The sequence below is a fragment of the Gracilinanus agilis genome, chromosome 3, assembly GCF_016433145.1.
Source record: "Gracilinanus agilis isolate LMUSP501 chromosome 3, AgileGrace, whole genome shotgun sequence".
Lineage (NCBI taxonomy): Eukaryota > Metazoa > Chordata > Mammalia > Didelphimorphia > Didelphidae > Gracilinanus > Gracilinanus agilis.
The window spans coordinates 517,450,173-517,469,787 of NC_058132.1; positions in this window are offsets into that span (position 1 = coordinate 517,450,173).

Genomic DNA, 19,615 nt, shown 5'->3' on the forward strand with positions numbered 1-19,615 from the left:
TTGACATTCTGTGCCTGCTCTGACATTAATGTAACCCCAGAATTACATGTTTGTTCTCTTTTGGCACACTGTGGATGAGGATCTACAGGCTGTCATGAAATGTTTCTTTGCCCTCAAAGAGTTTGTCCTAGTAAGGGCATAGGTATTGACACTGGTGACATGGAACTTTCTTGCAAGCAGCAATAACATTATCATGAATTTGTTTTTTTTACTCTTTTTGAGAGACATACAATCTTTTTTACTAGATAACAAGATTGCAAAACCTAGGCCAGCTTCACAGTGCCCCTCATCATGGCAACCACACCAGAAAAATGTGTATCCAGCTCTAATTTCAGTAAGCTGACCTTCCTTTGCCAGCCTTGTTTTACTCAAGCCAACTATAGTTGCAATACCTACTGAGATTTCTCACAAGAGCTGTTCTTTCAAATCTACTGGATTGCATGTTGTATATAAGCATGCACACATTGCATGTATCAATGGTGAGTGGAATCATGTTTTCAAAAGTTTTTGTACATTTTTTGTTATGGGGAGAGGTGCCTAATGCTAGGGTAGGATCCGCACTTGCTGGGGTAATCAGACCCATGTTAGGTTGGATGGAGCATTAGGGACCTCTTCTAACCCCTCACTAATTCCAGGAGATAAGCAAGATCATCCTTAAAAAAAGCAGCTCAGATGCTGGGGGCTACAGAATCCTACTGCTCCTTCAGTCCAGTGAGAAAATGATCCTATTCCCTCTGCCATCTATGAACAGGGTATTGACTATAACTCCCAGTGTATCCATACATGCAGCTTTGTTACTTTCCCATTACCAAAGGACTTCAAAGTAGGAGTAAAATAAGTAAATAAGGAGATAGTAAAATAATAAAATGTCAGAACTTTCACTGAATGAGTATCATCTAATATTAAAAGGTAGCATGGATATGTGTACATGTATATATACATATGCACATAATAAATGACATGTCCATTATATATTTTATTCATTTTTAATATAATGAAAATAAAATTATAATAATAAATTAATTATTATCATTATAATTTATTTAGAATAGATTTACTTATTCTAAATTTAGAACTCATTTCATTACACCACACTGCCAATTTTCATCTGGATTGGTTAAAATCTAGACTTACTCTTTTATCAATACATTCCGTCAAACCACTTCTATTTGCATGTATAAGAAAATGGTAAAGGGAATAATCAGGATGGATAGAAATGTAAAATCTATCTATATCCCATATATATGAATAGACAGATATGAATAGCTATCTATATAAATACCTGGAAATTTATCTATATATTAACTATCCCATATATTTCTATCTATCTATGAACCCTTTATTCAGCAACTATAATGTTATGGAAGGGGTGTCTGTGTTTGTCACATTTTATTTTAAATTATATCAGTACAGTGTGCTAGTGATTAGTGTTTTTTTAACTTTTATTTAATAGATCCAATAAAAAATATTAAAGTATCATACCATTTGTAATGGGATTTGTTTCCTATGATAAAATGATTAGACCTAGGGGACAGTTTTGGATATAAGTATACTTATCCTCAAATGTAAGTTGTTTTTGTAGTTTATTCACTGAGGACATCTCTTCTACTCAAGACCTAATGTATCAAAATGATGCAAAAATGATAATGGATTATTTATTGGAGGTTACACTATCAATGGACAAGGTTTTGAAGCTTCTACTAAAATGGAAAAACAAATTCCTGAAATAGTAATTGACTAGAAGTCACCAGCTACTAAAAATAAATTTATTTTCCTATAAAGGAAAAACAGGGAAAATCTGAAAGAAATTGATTAAATATAAATCCATATTTTATATTAGGTCAAAAGCCAACTGATGTCCCAATTAGATCAGAGAAAAACAAATCATTTACAGAGGCTAATTTGTAGTGAAAAAGAGGAACTTTTACAAAGGAGCAGAATTTACGATAGGAGTTGTCATTGCTGATAATTTGAAGGTATTATAGTAAGACAATACATTAAGAGGATGTGATATATGCAACTCAAAATAATAGATAAGTTGAAGACTTATAAATATGTGATTTACACTTTGCAATATGTTGAAACTGCTAGTTTGTGAAGTGTTATTGTCAGTTTTGATGTAGCAAGGGCAGTGCCAATAACCTTGTGGTTTTTTGGTTGCAAGAGCTATATAGCTAGTGACAGAAAGGGGATTTAAGCCCATACTTTCTAACTTAACCTATTCTTCAGAAAATAAAACATAGGCTCACTTAATGAAGTATATTCTTTCCTTCAAAGTTATTCTTTAATTAAATGATTAACTTGAATGATTAATTGAGTGTTGCTGCTAGAAGTAACTTCATTTCTTTTAAAAAAATCTAGGTTGGCTTGACTTAACTGGTAGGCCTGCCAAACAGCCATGACTAACTCTTCCTAAAATAAATCATCAAATTAAGTCAAAATAATCAATGTCAAGTATTCCTTAACTTAATTATTTCACAGGTTGTAGCAAAGTATCTTAAAAGCCAACTAAGAATTTGTAGAGGGTTTGTGATCACCACGAGCTGAACAAGTATACACACCTGAAAAAATCACTGCATTTTAGTGTTGAAGAATGGGCCTCTCAACTGGACAGCTCTTTTATGCACATTTACATATTTAGGAGGGTAAGAGCAATATCTTGCCTTATACATAAAAGTTGTCATTTAGAGTATCAGTAGACCTCTAAACCCAAAAATATCTGCTGAAAAAAATCATTAATCAGCTTCTCAAAGTCATAACATCATCTTAATAACACTGAAATTTCTGAAGTACTTTATATACATTACCTTGTTTGAGTCCAATAAAAATCCTATAAAGTATATGATACAGGCATTTTTATTAATATCAATTTAGAAATAAGTAAGAGAAGTTAGGTGGCACAGTGGGAAGAATACTGGCCCTAGAATCAGACATCTTCCTGAGTTTAAATTTGGCCACAGATACTAGCTGTGTGACCCTGGCAAACCCTATTTGCCTCAGTTTCCTCATCTGTAAAAAGAGTTTCAGAAGGAAGTGGCAAACCGCTCCAATGTCTTTGCTAAGGAAACCCCAAATGGTGTTACAAAGTCAGACACTATTGAGACAACTGAACAACAAAACAATAAAGAAATAAGTCAACTTAAGTGAATGAAGTTTGGAGGGCTTATCTACAATAGCAAAGCAGGTCAGAAATAGAATTGAAATCTAGGTCTTTCTGATTTCAAATCCAGTGCTCACTGAAGCACAAGGATTCTCTCTCAGACTCTTTTTAAAATACCTCTAACATATAGTTATTTATAACAAGACAAAAATGTTAATCAGTTGTTTTCCTCCTGAGATGACCCAGCATTATCTATTTAGAGCAGTGGTTCCCAAACTTTTTTGACCTACCACCCCCTTTCCAGAAAAAAAAAATATTACTTAATCCTTTGGAAATTATTTTTTTTAATATTAATAGCAATTAATAGGAAAGATAAATGCACCTGTGGCCATCACTGCTTCCCTGGATCGCTGCAGCACCCAGCAGGGGGTGGTAGTGCCTACTTTGGGAATCACTGATTTAGAGCTATTGAGTCTTCTGATGGTGGCATGAAGGAAAACTATAAAGGGAAATACTGATATTTGGTTCATTGCCCAGAAAGGGCAGGGCTATATGAATCTCTGTTGGAGCACTTTCTTGGCTACCAGAAGGCTACCATTAGGGCAACTGACACCTGGATATTCTAAAAAGAGAAAAATAGTGCCCAAAGGCTTGGATATGTGTAAGGTAAACTTGCCTGTTTTGTCATTTTGCCTAAGCATTGCCTATAGTTATAAAAGAAAATAATCTTGCATTATGTCAGTTAACCAAGAATAGCAAACTAATTGGTAATAATTTTAATTGGCTTTACTTTCTGATATCCATTCTGTCCTTTGTAATAAGGCATTCATCCCTTCAAGGTATAATGTTTTGGAGCACATAGATACATTTCTATTCTTAGTGTAGATACTGTATACTTGTTTAGCTTTAAGATAAATGCTCAAATTAAATGCATGAATTTTTAAACCCTAAAATGCAAGAACCAAGTAATATGAGTTTGGTTTCCCAACCTCCCCAAGGAATTTTCCCAAATGGGAAACTTACCAGATTCAAATGACCATGTTGAAAAGAGGAACAAAATCCAGGCATGTATTCACATTAAAGAGGCAGACAAGAAAGGTTAAAAGTATTCAGTGTAGATGCACTATTTTCTATTTTGTGTCCAATTTCTCCTTTCCCTTGCCTTCATCTTCCCCTCCTCCTTCCCTAACAAGATAAAGTCACCAAGACTCAAATTTATATTAATTTGTTCTGTGTGTCATATACAGACATATTAATGACATTGATCAATGAGAAACCAGCTAAAGGTTGTGAAGCATAATGCTTTCACACCATAGTATTGAACCAGGGCTACCTAGAGAAAAAAGATGAATGATTTCTATATCAAGCTTAAAGAAAGAAATGCTAGATGCCTTTAGGTTGTCAGCAGCTGTAGCTTTATCACCTTCACAAAGTCACAGTGGGCACGTATTTTCTCTCTGTGCCCTCTAATGATTAGAATTAGTAAGAAAATTGAAATTGCTCTTCTTGAAATCCACATTAAACTTTCCTTACCAAGGGTGCTGCCTTTCCTTAAAACTGCATGGTGTAGAGAGAGCTCACAGTGAAGAGGCAAACAGATCCTTTATGCTAGGTTTCAGCACTTTAGAAAAAAAGAAGAAAGTTAGCAAAATCATGGAACATTTGCTTCAGTGTAGTTTCAGCATAATACTATGGATCTATTGTAGGATCGATAGGGATCTTTCAATTAGACTTTACATTAATATCCTTTATGAGGTCTGGTTAACCTTCAAATGAACTTCCCTGTTTTGTTATTTGAATATTAAGCTGCATCAACCTCTACTATCATGATACACAGTTCCTATCCTTACTTTCCATAGTTTGTGCATTCAAAACAAGTTAAATAAGATATTCTTTATATTATAAAAGCAAGATGTTTTGGAAAAAGTCATCCTTGGAGTCAGGAAGACCCCAGGTTCAAGTGCTACCTCTAATACAAATTGATTAGACAATCCTTTGAAAATCCACTTAATCTCTCATTGTCCCAGGCTTAGAGACTATAAGGTTGAAAAGTAGTGCATATGTGCATTTTTAGAGCAAGTCCCAATTGAGAAATTCTACATATGAATCATATTACACTCTTTTAAAATTATGAAAAATATAGATGTCACAGAATCAGAGAATTTTATAGCTGGAAGAAATAGTAGAGGTCCCCAAATCTAATCCCTATCTGAAGCATGAAGTCCTTCTCAATATTGCTCAGCAAGTGATAAGTTATCTAGACATTGATGGATGACTATTTCACCTGTACAGCATGGAATAATAACAGTATATACCTCACAAGTTTGCTTTATCAAATGAGTTACCCCATACAAAGCAAATTTTCTTGTGCTATTATGCCAGTGCTGTGTTGTTATTAATTATTAACACTACTACTAATGATAACAATAACAAGTACCAATAATGGAAGAAAATGCATCCCAAACTAAGTAATTCTACTCTGAGATAGTTCTAATTTTAGAGGGTTCTTAGTACCAGTTTAATTTCCTGATGTTAGCTGTCTTCCTTGGGCTAAAATTCACAGCTTAACCCAATCTACCTTCTACCTATCACTGTCATCATGATATTTTGAACTTGAAAGAATATTGGGAATCATCTAAGCCAAGGTCTTTAATCTGAATTCCAAAGATCCCTGTGAAAGATCCCATGGATACTTTTTTTGGGTACCCCAAAACTTGGATAAGAAGAAAAAATGTCTCTTTATTTTCACTAGCTTCTAAATGAAATTAAGCATTTCTTTCAATTTCTTTTTAAATTCCAAAAAGAGATCCATAGGCTAAAAAGGTTCTTGACACACACAAGTTAACATTCCTTGATTTTAAACTCTTTTCTTTTTAAGCAATGACACTCTCTAGTTTTATGTCATAGTATTCTTCTATATAAAACCTTTTATTCATGCAAGTCTTTTAGCTTTCCCCTAACATATTATATGTATCCCTTCTTATTTTTTTATTCCCTACTCCCCATTCTTTCATTTTCTCCCTGTGCAACTAAACTCTACCCTTCTTCCAAGGTCAAATTCTACTTCCCTAGGAAGTGTTCTCTTATCATCCAAGCCCACAGTTATTTTCCCTTCCAACAACTTTCTTATTTCTTATATAAATCATTTTATTAGCACCTGCCATTACCTACACTGTATTCTCAGTATTTATCTTTTTTTAGCCTTTCTGGAGCTTTTAATGCTGTTAACCACATTCTCTTCCTATATCTCTTTTTTTTTTCAAGTTTTGGGGATAATTCTCTCCCCTCATTCTCCACTTACCTATCAGTCTGTTGTTCATTTTTAGGCACTTTTACATATTCATTCTCCCTATTATGCTCTCTAACTTAGAATGGGCACAAGAATCTGTCCTGGTACATTTTCTCTTCCTGTCTAGATCCCCTTATCAGCTGACTTCATCAGCTCCTATGAGTTCAATTAACTTTCTATGCACATGATGCGCATTTCTACCCTTAATTACTCTCCTGAGCTTTATGAAATGTAGTATAGAGAGAGGGGGTCATGATAGTTTTTTTCAAGCTTTGGCTGAGTTCTGTAATCAGTTAGGGGTTTGGAATCTTGAGAGAGAAAAGTCAGTTGGTTTGTGAATCTTGTGGAGAGAGTTTCAGACCTGCTGAGCTGCTGCTTCCTTACCTATCTGTAGAATTGAAATTTAGCCTAGCTTTGAAATATTTATTTAAGAATTGTTATTTTAGATAAACCCTTTGTATCTTCATTTCCTTTATTATTTCCTACCTTCCTTCCCTTACCTTATATGTCTGTGGAGTTAATAAGGAGAGTAAATTAGAGAGGAGTTCAAATCTGTGAAGGGTTTAACTATAATTTGACAGTATTATATATAAGGAAATTAGTCAGTCATCATTTATTACCTTTAGATATCAAGCACCTTGTAAGCTAAGTTAAGGCAGGTCCTTGCTCAGAGTCCATCTCTGCCTCCCTTCCCCCACCTGAGATTCCTGAGACAACTGTTAGGGCTTCTTCAATCCATTATCCTGACAAATCATCCTTAAAGATAATAAACCCTTTTGTGTTTCAACAGACCTATTAGTATAATTTGTCAGTTAGTTATTAAGAGAGGGAAGAAGAGGGAAAGAACTAATATACTCTGGGCTTGAAGGGAAGCCAGGGTATCCATCTTGAAGGAAGGTGTAACTTCAAAACAAGTCCCTTCCTGTGAAATTAACTAAAGCCTGTAGTTAATTTCAGTTCAGTCTATTTCCCTCAGTTTGTGTTGAAGTCTGAGTCCTGGTCTATAATCCCTGCTGTCTTTGCCTGTTTAGATTAATTCTCCCTCTCCCTGAAGATCTTGTTCCCTTCAGCCCATATTATATCCTGAATCTCCTTATTCCAGCTTACCTGTAACCTAGATTACCTACCTAGTAAGTCCCTGACAACCTCCTTTCAAAATCCCCTTTTACCACACACCTTTCCTCAAAGTATCCCCATTACATCAACTAACTTTTGAACATTTCAATTAGAATATCTCAAAGACATCTTGAAATCAAAATATCTAAATATGTTCTCAATTTTCCCTTTTTTCCCTGCCCACCAAACCCATTTATATTTCAAGTTTATATATAGAGATCAAGGGCACCACTAACCAGTCAGCCACTGGGACTCATTGCACAGTATCATCCATAATATCTTACTCTTAACTATTCCACATATTCAGTTTGTTGATAAATTTTCTTCCTATTCTCATATCTTTTCCATATGCCTCACCTCTTCACTTAAAGACACCACTTTAATTTAGGTTTTCAAATATTATAAATACTAGATTTTCTATTTCTCCTTTAAAATCTACTAGAGCATATATCTGGAACAAATTGTACAGAGAGTTTATTCACGTGTCCTGAAGAATTCAAAGTTGAAATCCAAAATATTTGGAATGCTTCACAGCTACTCAAAAATTATGTATATGTGCATAATGGTATACACAGGAAAAGTATGAAAGGACATCCATATTTTGGGCAAGAATGATCAGAAAATACTTCCTAAAGGACATAGAATTTGAGCTAAACTTTTGAAGAAGGGTAGTGCTTAGATGCAAAGGGAAAAAACGAAAAATTGGAGAAGGGTATTGAAATAAATGGGATGCTATTTTGATTCTTTTTCTTTTCTAAGAAATTGTCATCATGAATACATACATATATAGAGATATATGTGATTTAAAAATATTTATGTATTCATGTAGATAGAGATAGATATATACATATGTATTTATATTTATGTATATATAGCAAAATTTATGGTAGGAAAGAAATATGTCATATACATACATTTTTCATAGAAACAATGGTGGAAAAATTAGATTTCTTCAACTAGATGATAACTCAAAAACCTATCATATGTCAATATCATGGAAATAGAAATGAAGGATATGAAGAATTAAAAGAAAACAGGGAGATGTGTAAGAATTAATGCAAAAAAAATCCTGAGAGAATTGCAAGAATTCATGCAGAAGATATATTATCTGGGATAATATATACATATATATATGTATGTATGTATGTATGTATGTGTATATACATATACATATATATTATGTCTGTATGAATTCAAATGAAAAGATCACTACATATAAAGTTATGAGTAATGGTAAAAGCAAAGAAAGTCTGTAAAACAGTGAATGAATTAAGTTTTCTCCATCACAGGAGAAATATGAAGTTTTAGAATTAGCAATTGATATTTTTATTTATTTTTCTTTGTCAAAAATGAGGCTATAATCTGGAGAAGAGAGTGGTAAAAATTGATATAAAGAAAGAAGTTTTCAAAATGTATTTTTTTTTAAAACTAATTACATTTCTGAGCTAAGATGGTCACAAAATAGAAGCAAGAGTCTTCCTGTCCTCACCACTGACCAACATAAAATGCCTCAAAAGGACAAAAATTGAAATCAGATAAGCTAAGAGGTTGAATCATAAGTCAAAGCATTGAAGTTAGGGAGGGTTTGGGCATTTCCACACTGTAAGGGGATAAAGTTATTCCAACCAAAGAGCTAGCTGATCACCCCTCCCCCACTCCACCTATGGCTCCAGAGACAGAGCGAGTGCATGGCAGTTGCTAGGTTCTTGGAGGGCTGGCTGAGGACAACACAGACTTACCCTCTGAGAGAACTGAGACTTGGGACATAAGGAGGCTGAAGAACATGAAGTTTGGGTGCAAAGAATGAAGAGAGAGGGACTGTCCACAGCAGACTTGGCAAAGACTCAAAAATAGCCTTAGGGCAAAAACCTCTCTGGAGCTAGATACACAGAAACTTGTCTACACTCCTCACTCAGAATACTGGCTGGGAAGGTAAGAAAAACCTAACACAGCAATGGACACTAACACCCAAGAACTACATTCTACAACTAACAAAAAATTTAAGAAAAAGGTTCGGACCCTGGAATAACTTCTAGGGAAAAAAATAGCTAACTACAGAAGAGATAACAGAGGGCAATAAACAAGCAAATACATCCAAATTTTCCAAAAAAGAAAAAGAAAATTGGTCACAAGTTTTTAAGGAAATCAAATTTGAGTTCAAGAACCAAGTAAAAAAGATAGAAGAAACTTGGCAAGAAAAGTGAGAAATAGTTAAAAAGAAAATAACAGTTTAAAAGACAGAATTTCTCATTTAGAAAAAGAAGCCCAGAAATAAAGTGAAATGATAAGTAAGTTGGAGATCAGAATTGACCTGCTGGACAACATGAAAAGCAGGTTAGACCAAACCAAAAAGGAAAATCCAAATATCATAGCTGAAAACCAGTTTTAAAGTTTAGAATTGGAGAATTGGAGAAGCTAATAATCTCACAAGAAAGAAAGAATTAATAAAGCAATGTCGAAAAAATTACAAAATGGAAGGAAACATGAACTATCTCACTGAAAAAATGACAGACCTGGAAAAAAGGTCCAGGAGTAAAAATTTGAAAATCATAAGTCTTCCTGAAAACCTAGAAATAAACAGAAACCTTGACATATTATAAGAAATCATCCAAGAAAACTACACTGATGTTTTTGAACAAGAGCAAAAAATAGACATTGAAAGGATCCATAGATCACCCTCTACACTAAACCCTGAAAAGACACCCCCCAGGAATATAATAGTCAAATTCAAGAGCTTCCAAGTAAAAGAAAAAAAATTTTACAAGAAGCCAGAAAGAGACAATTTATATATCAAGGAGAACCAGGAAAGATTATATAGGATCTGGCAGCCTCCACACTAAAGGACCACAAGGCTTGGAATATGATTTTCAGAAAAACAAGAGAATTGGGTCTATAACCAAGGATTACCTACTCATCAAAAATGACTATATACTTACAGGAGAAACTATGGGTATTTAACAAAATGAAAGACTTCCAAGTATTTGTAAAGGAAAGACCAGAACTGACTGGAAAATGTGATGTCCAAATACAAATTTGAGGAGAAACACAAAAAACTAAACAAGAAAGAGAAGAGAAAAATTTTAAGCCTTCAGTAAGGTCAAATTGTTTATATTTCTATATAGAAAAATTATATTTGTAACTCTGAAAAACTGTATTCACTATCATAGTACTTAGAATTATACATAGGTAGAATTGTGGGTAGCAAGTGGTTTAAGATGATATGTGAAAAAGAAAAAGGGGAAATAGAAGATAGAAACAAGAGCAACTTGGAAGAATAATAAAAAATAGGATTAATTATACCACATAAAGAGGTGCATTGGAGGGGGAAGGAAGAATGTTCTTATAAGAATGAGAGGAAGAGAGTACTAATAGGTAATACTTAAACCTTATTCTCAGTGGTATCAGTTTTGAAAGGGAAGAACATCTTTATCCATTGGGGTATAGATTCTGTCATACCCTACAGGGAAGTTGAGAGGGATTCAAAGATATAGGGAAGGTAATTTCATCCTGATAAAAGGCAGTACAGACAATGAGGAAATATCAATACTCAACATTTATGCACTAAATGTTATAGCACCCAAACTTTTAAAGGAGAAACTATTAGAGGTTAAGGAGGAAATAGATAGTAAAACTATACTAATGGGAGTCCTGAACTTTCTTCTATAAAATCTAAATAAAACAAACTAAAAAAACAAATAAGAATGAGCTAAAAATGTGAATGAAATTGTAGGAAAAAAATAGAGTTCATAGATATGTGGAGAAAAATAAATAGGGACAAAAAGGAATATACCTTCTTTTCAGCAGCACATGGTGCATTTACAAAGACTGACCATGTACCAGGGCATAAAAATATTGCAGACAAATGCAAAAAAGAAAAAAATAATAAATGCAACCATTTCAGATCATAATGCAATAAAAATAATTAATAAGTGTACTTGGAGAAGTAAATCAAAAAATAATTGAAAATTAAATACTATGATTCACCAAAAATTGGTTGGTTAAAGAATAAATCATAGAAACAATAACTTCATTAAAAAGAATGACAATGAGGAAACATCCTATCAAAATCTATGGGATGCAGCCAAAGCAGTGTTCAGGAAAAAATTTATATACCTGAATGCATATAGTAACAAATCAGAGAGGGAAGAGATCAATGAATTGAGTATGCAAATTAAAAAAAAACCTAGAAAAGGAACAAATTAAAATGTTCAGATAAAAACTAAATTAGAAACCCTAAAAATTTAAGGAGAAATTAATAAAATTGAAAGTAAAAGAACTATTGATTTAATAAATAAGACTAGAAGCTAGTACTTTGAAAAAAACAAAGTAGATAAATTACTACTTAATCTAATAAAAAAAGAAAAAAGAAAACCAAATTAACAATATCAAAGATGAAAGGGGATACCTCACCTCTAATGAAGAGGTTATTAAGGCAATCATTAAAAACTATTTTGTGCATTAAATTATTAAAAACTATATGGTATTAAAGATGGCAATTTAGGTGATATGGATGAATATTTACAAAAATATAAATTGCCTAGATGAACAGAAGAAGAAATAGAATACTTAAATAATCCCATGTTAGAAAAGGAAATTGAACAAGCTATCAAAGAACTCCCTATGAAAAATAATCCCAGGGCCAGATGGATTCACAAGAGAATTCTATTAAACATTTAAACACCTAATCCAAATACTATATAAACTATCTGACAGAATAAGCAAAAAAAAAATCCTTTTATGACACAAATAAGGAACTGATTCCAAAGCCAGGCAGATCAAAAATAGAAAGCAAACTACAGACCAATCTCCTTAATGAACATAGATGCAAAAATCTTAAATAGAATACTAGGAAAAAATACCAATAATTTAAGCCTGGTTTAATATTAGGAAAATCATTCACATAATTGACTATATCAACAATCACCAACAGAGATTACATGATTATCTCAAAAGATTCTGAAAAAGCCTTTGACAAAATAGAGCATACATTCCTATTAAAAACACTAGAAAGTATAGAAGATTCTTTCCTGAAAATAATAAACAGTATATATTTAAAACATCAGCAAGCATCATCAGCAATGGGGATAAATTAGAAACCTTCCCAATAAAATCAGGAGTGAAACAATGATGACCATTATCACCTCTATTATTAAACATTGTACTAGAAACACTAGCAATAGCAATCAGAGAAGTAAAAGAAATTTAAGGTATTAAAATAGGCAATGAAAAGACTAAATTATCACTCTTTGCAAATGATACAGTTGTCTACATAAAGAATCCTAGAGCTAGTGGGAATAACAACTTTAGAAAAGTTGCAGGATACAAAATAAAGTCACATAAATCATCAGCATTTCTATATATTTCCAATACATCTTAACAGCAAGAGGTAGAAAGAGAAATTCCATTTAAAATCACCCTATGTAATGTAAAATATTTAGGAATATATTTGCTAAGACAAACACATGAATTATATCAACACAACTTCAGAACACTTTCCACACAATTAAAACTAGATCTAAACAATTGGAAAAACATTAATTACTCATGGCTAGAATGAGCTAAAATACTAAAAATAACAATACTATTTAAATTAATTTACTTATTCAGGGCCATGCCTATCAAATTACTGAGAAACTTTGTTATTGAATTAGAAAAATATATAACAAAGTTTATTTGGAAGAACAAAAGATTAAGAATGTTAAGGTAAAAATGAAAAACAAAATAAGGGATGGGGGCCTAGCAGTACCAGATCTTAAATTGAACTATAAAGCAGTAGTCATCAAAACAGTTTGGTATTGGCTAAGAGGATCAGTGGAATAGACTTGGGGTAAATGACCTCAGCAAGATAATGACCAATCTACCCAAACAGCCCAGCTTTTGGGACAAAAACTCACTCTGACAAAAACTGCTGGGAAAATTTGAAAATAGTATGAGGGAGAATAGGTTTAGATCAACATCACACAACTTACATGAAGATAAATCAGAATGGGTTAATGACTTAAATATGGAGAAAGTAACTATAAGTAAATTAGGTGAACATAGAATACTTTACCTGTCAGATCTAAGTAAAAGGAAGGATTTTTTAGACCAAGAATGAATAGAGAATATTATAAAATGTTTAAATGAATAATTTTGATTACATTAAATTTAAAATGTTTTCTACAAAAAAAAAAAAAACTAATGCAACCAAAATTAGAAGGGAAGCAACAAATTGAGAAAATATCTTTATAGCAAAAAATTCTGACAAAGGTCTAATTACTCAAATATATAAGGAGCTAAATCAATTGTACAAAAAAATCAAGTGATTCCCCTATTTATAAATGGGCAAGGGGCATGAATAGGCAATTTTTAGATAAATCAATACTATCAATGAGCACATGAAAAAAGTGTTCTATATCTCTTATAATTAGAGAAATGCAAATCAAAACACCTCTGAGGTACCACTTCACACCTAGCAGATTGGGGTGATATGACATCAAAGGAAAGTAATAAATTTTGGAGGGGATGTGGCAAAATTGGGACATTAATGTATTGTTGGTGGAGTTGTGAATTGATCCAACAATTCTGAAAGGCAATTTTAACTATGCCCAAAGGGATTTAAAAGACTGCCTTTCCTTTTATCCAGCCATACCATTGCCATGTTTATACTCCAAAGAGATAATAAGGGAAAAGACTTGTACAAAAATATTTATAGTTGTGCTCTTTGTGGTGGCAAACAATTGGAAAATGAAGGGATGCCCTTCAATTGGGAAATAGCTGAACAAATTGTGGTATCTGTTGGTGATGGAATATTATTGTGCTAAAAGCATTAATGAATTGGAGGAATTCCATGTGAACTGGAACAACCTCCAAGAATTGATGCAAGGGGCAGCTGGGTAGCTCAGTGGATTGAGAGTCAGGCCTAGAGACGAGAGGTCCTAGGTTCAAATCTGGCCTCAGATATTTCCCAGCTGTGTGACCCTGGACAAGTCACTTGATCCCCATTGCCCACCCTTACTACTCTTCCACCAAGGAGCCAATACACAGAAGTTAAGGGCTTAAAAAAAAAGAATTGATGCAGCATGAAAGGAGCAGAACAAAGACAATATCATACCCAGAGATGGCTACACTGTGGCACAATTGAATGTATTTCACTTCTCTACAAGCAGCAAGACAATGATCCAGGACAGTTCTGAGGGAGTGATGAGAAAGAACTCTATCCAGAGAAAGAACTGTGGGAGTAGAAACACAGAAGAAAAACAACTTCTTGATCACAGGATTCAATGGGGATATATTGAATCCTGGGGATGCAGACTCTAAATGATCACCTAGAACAAATATTAATATTGTGGAAATAAATCTTGATCAGTGACACATGTGAAACCCAGTGGAATTCCTCATTAGCTATGAGAGGGGGCTAGGAGGATGGTAAGAAAAAAAAAACATTAATCATGTAACCATGGAAAAACATTCTAAACTAACTAACTAAATAAATAATTTCAAAAAGATATTCTAAATTAATTAAATAAATAACTTTTAAAAATCCTTTAATTATAAGAATAAGAATTATATCACCCAGAGAATGTTGCTACTAGAAAATTTTGGAAAATGCCATCAAAGAAGGTTCACTCTAACTGAATTTTCTAAAATAGGAACTCTTATTTTTTATAAAAACAAGACAGAATTTAAATTAAAGATTTCAGGTAGAGAGCATGACAGTCTTTTGTCAAACAAATGAAACTGTTTGTAAGAAGAAAATTTCCCAAGATGTTTTATAGAAAATGCAGAAAAGAGCATCAGAAGGCTGTCATTCAGGATATCTATTCACAAACTATTTGTATGTGAACTGCCTAAATTAATTACAGTACACAGAGCATCATTTTTGGTGGTTGAAAATGGCACTTTTACATGTAAATTCACAATAAAAAAAAAGTCACTAGAAATAATTTTATTTTCTTTAGAAATGGTTCCAGGAGAAAATTCAACACAACAAAAGAAAAATGATGGTGTAAGGATGAATTCAATATCACTTGATGTATTTATTACCAAAGTAAATAGGCATTGAAGGAATCTTTGTAGCGACAAAAAGGAAAACAAATCACCTGCAAATCAAAAAATTCTACTGACACATGATATATAAGTTCCTCTTGCCCTTTATTCATCATTAACGGAATATAATAAAGAGTATTTAATAACACAAAGTAAATAATAGTAATATAGTCCAGTTAAATTAATTCAGACAACAGCCAATGACACTTACCCAATGTTCTCCAAATTAAGTTCTGGGTCACCATTGGAGGCCCTGGCATCCTTCCAAATGTCTGTGACTTAACCCACAAGGTATATGTGATCAATTGATAGGAAGATGAGAAGATTAGATTACATCCAATCCTTCCTGTCATAGGCAATAATTGGAATTGTCTCCGCCCTCTCCACACTTATATTTCTTGTGTTATGTCCCAATACTTGACTTTTTAACAACCCTTACAAATGTAAAAGCTCCCTATCTTACATTCTTAGCCAACAGTCTCCTCAAGGTATATGTAATCCAACTCCAACTTTATTATGTTTAAAGGTGCCATTTTGACAAATCATGTTTAGGAAAGAAAACTACCCAATTAAATTTGAGTATTAGATGCTCTAATCATTGGGTTAAAGTGAGATGTTCAATTTCAAAACAAAACATTTAATTGTCTTTTATGGCATAATATGGTGTAATAAAATCCTGAATTTTCCCTACATCCTTTTATGTCTCTCTTATGGTAGCCTTTAAATATTTTTCCATGTAATAAGGAAACTACTAATATCAAAGATGGATTTTCCATTGCCCTTTCTATTCAATGAAAAACATATTTCAAAAAATATGAATTTTCAAAATTTAAAACCAAATATCATTGATCATTTAACATTGATGTTTAAAATATGAGCATCTGTTTTCAGTGAGAAGCTTACATCAATAAAAATGTTTTGTAATTTACCAGAAAGGATAGAGGAGAAGTTATGCTTCATTCTCCTAAAAGTCTGTCCTATGTATTTATTTTGCATATATTTAGCATACACTTATTTAAGCATATGCTCTCTTTCCCACTAGAATACTAGTTTAGTAAGGTAAGGCAATTTTCATTTTTGTCCTTTTTATTTTATTTCCCCAATTACATATAGATAACATTTTAAATAATATTTTCAATCCAAGTCCTCTCCCTCCATCCCAGGAACTTTTCATTTTTGTCTTCATTTTTCAATACCTAGCAAAGACTTTTGTGTCAGTAGTGTCACCCCTAATAGGCACTTGGTATATTACTGGATGATGTTTGTTGAATAGAAATAAAGAAAGAAAAAAATGTAACACAGTATGTTTTAATCTGCATTAAAAATCCATTAGTCTTTTCTCCAGTGGAAGAAGATATTTTTCTTCATAAGTTTCTTGATTTGTTTTGAATGACTTTATTCCTGAGAGTAACTAGGTAATTCACAGTTGTTCATCAAGAAATATTGTTTTAACAGGGTACAATGTTTTTCTGGTTCTGCTTACTTTACTTTACATCAGTTAATGTAAGTCATTCCAGATTTTTCTGAAATCATACTGCTTGTCATTTCTTACAACACAATAGTGTTCCATTACAATCATATACCACAATTTGTTCAGTCATTCACCAATTTATATATAATTTCTCTATTTCCAATTCTTTGCTACCTCAGAAAGTGATGTAATAAATATCTTTTTACAAATATTAACTTTTTGATCTTTTTGGGATAAGTATTTTTAACAGTATTGATGGGTCAAAGAATAAGCTCAGGTTTTGAGGCCTTTTAGAATGCTCCCCCCTGCCCATGGTCTTGCATCATATCACAACTCTCCTGTTATTTTTGTCCCAATTTTCCTGTATTTCCTTTAACATCAATCATTTTTCCATTCCTGTTATATTAACTAGTCTGATATGTATGAGGTGATTCCTTGGAGTTGTTTTAATTCACATTTCTCTAATCAAGCATTTTTTAATATGACTTTAGGTGGCTTTGATTTCTTCATCTGAAAATTGCCTTTTCATATCCATTTATCAGTAGGAGAATTAATTTTGCTTTTTATTAATTTCCTTTCGTTCTCTATGTATTTGAAAAATGGGACTTTTCTGAGAGATACCTTTAAAATTACCCCCAATTTTCTGCTTTCCTTCTAATCTTGTTTGTAACAAACCTTTATAAATTAATATAATAAAATCATATATATTTCCATTTTATAATGCTTTCTATTTCTCTCTTGTTTTTTTTGTTTCTTTGTTTTTGTTTTTTTGTCTCTGATTCTTCTATTATGGGTGTATTTTTATGGAACTTCCTTTTATGTTTAGATAATCTGCCCATGTTGACCTTATATAGGTATACAGTGTGAAATACTGTTAAATTCCCAACTTCTGTAACATTATTTTCCAATTTTACCAACAGTTTTTTTTGTCAAACAGTGATTTGGTTGGATCTTTTGATTTATCAAACACTAAATTTATCATTTATTCTTCTCTTTCTCAGCTTTCAGTTTTTCATTGTTCACAAATGTTTTGCTTCTGTTTTCCTATCTCCCTGATATCTCCCTCCCTTTTGTTTTCCCCTCCTCTTTTTTTATCTTCTCCCCATTTTACATCCCCATTAGATAAAACAGAATTCCATAGTTAATTGAATGTGGAAATTATTCCCAATTTGTGTCAATTCAGATGAGAGTAAGGTTTAGGCATTACCTGACACCCTTTCATCTTTCCTTGCTTTGTATCAATTCTTATATGCCTCCTTGGGTAAGATAATTCATCCCTAGCTCTCTGTCTTTATCACTTTCTGCATGGCATTTACTTTGTTTTTCTCTTAATGTTATTCATTGCCTTAACAGTGATAAAGTTCTTAAGCATCCTGAATCACTTAAGCATCCTAAGTACTTTTGGTATCTTAAGTATTTCAATTATTATATTTAAACATCTAAATTATCATCTTTTTATAAGTACTGTAATCAGTTTCACACCATTGTTCCTCTTGTTTGTCCAGTGACATATTTCAACTTTTCTTCTATTTTTTCATTCTTTTGAATTAAAAAATGTTTCTTGTTCTCTCATGAAAGTGTTGGCTTCCATTTGTTCAATTCTAATATTTAGGGAGCCATTTTCTTTTGAGATTTTGTGCTTCCTATCTTAAGGAGTTATTTTTCATCTGAAGCATTGTATTTCCTTTCTTAAGGAATAGTCTTCTTCACTATTTTTTCTCTACGTTATTTTCTTTTCCAATTTTTCTTTAAGTTTCTTCTTATTTTTAACACTTATTTGGAACTCTTCTAGGAGTTCACTTTGGCCTTGGCATCATTTGACATTTTCCTTTGAGACTTCACATGTTTTTATTCTTGTATTGCTGTTCTCTTTTAACTTTGTGTTTTGTTAGTCTCTCTTATTGAGATATTTTTATAATATGAAACTAAAAAAAGATAAAAATAAGAGTAAAAAGGGAAAATAATATGGAGGGAAACACAAAATTAATCATCACAACTATAAATGCGAATGGAATGAATTCATTCATAATATGGAAAAAGATAAGACATTAGATTAAAAACCAGACTCTCAAAAATGCCGTATATAAGAAAAAAAAAAACCAAAAATTTAAATCAGAAAGACCCATACAAAGAGTAGATATAAGGTAATACATCAGAATCCATTATCCTCAAAACAAAATTTAAAAAAAAAATAGGTGTAGCAGTCATGACCTCAGACAAAGAAAAAATAAAAATCTACATAATCAAAAGAAATAAGAATGTAAAAGAATAAGTTAGATTTCTATATTCAACTATAAGTATTAAAATAAAGTTTGATTGAGGCTTCTGGGTTAAGATGGCGGCAGAGTAAGAAGCAGCTCTTAACCTCTCCTGACCAAAACACACAAAACTCCTCAAGGGGACATAAAAACAAGTCCAGACGAATGGAGGAACCCCACAACAGGGCACAGCGTGGAAGGTACGTGGAATCGAGACATTTCCAGGCTAAAAAGGGCTCTCACTCAATCGCGGGCTGAGCAACTGCCCCACTCCCACCCCCTCCACACTCACCTATAGCTCCGAACCCAGCTAAAAAGAAATAGAGCAAGTTTGGGGCACCCATCGAGTCATC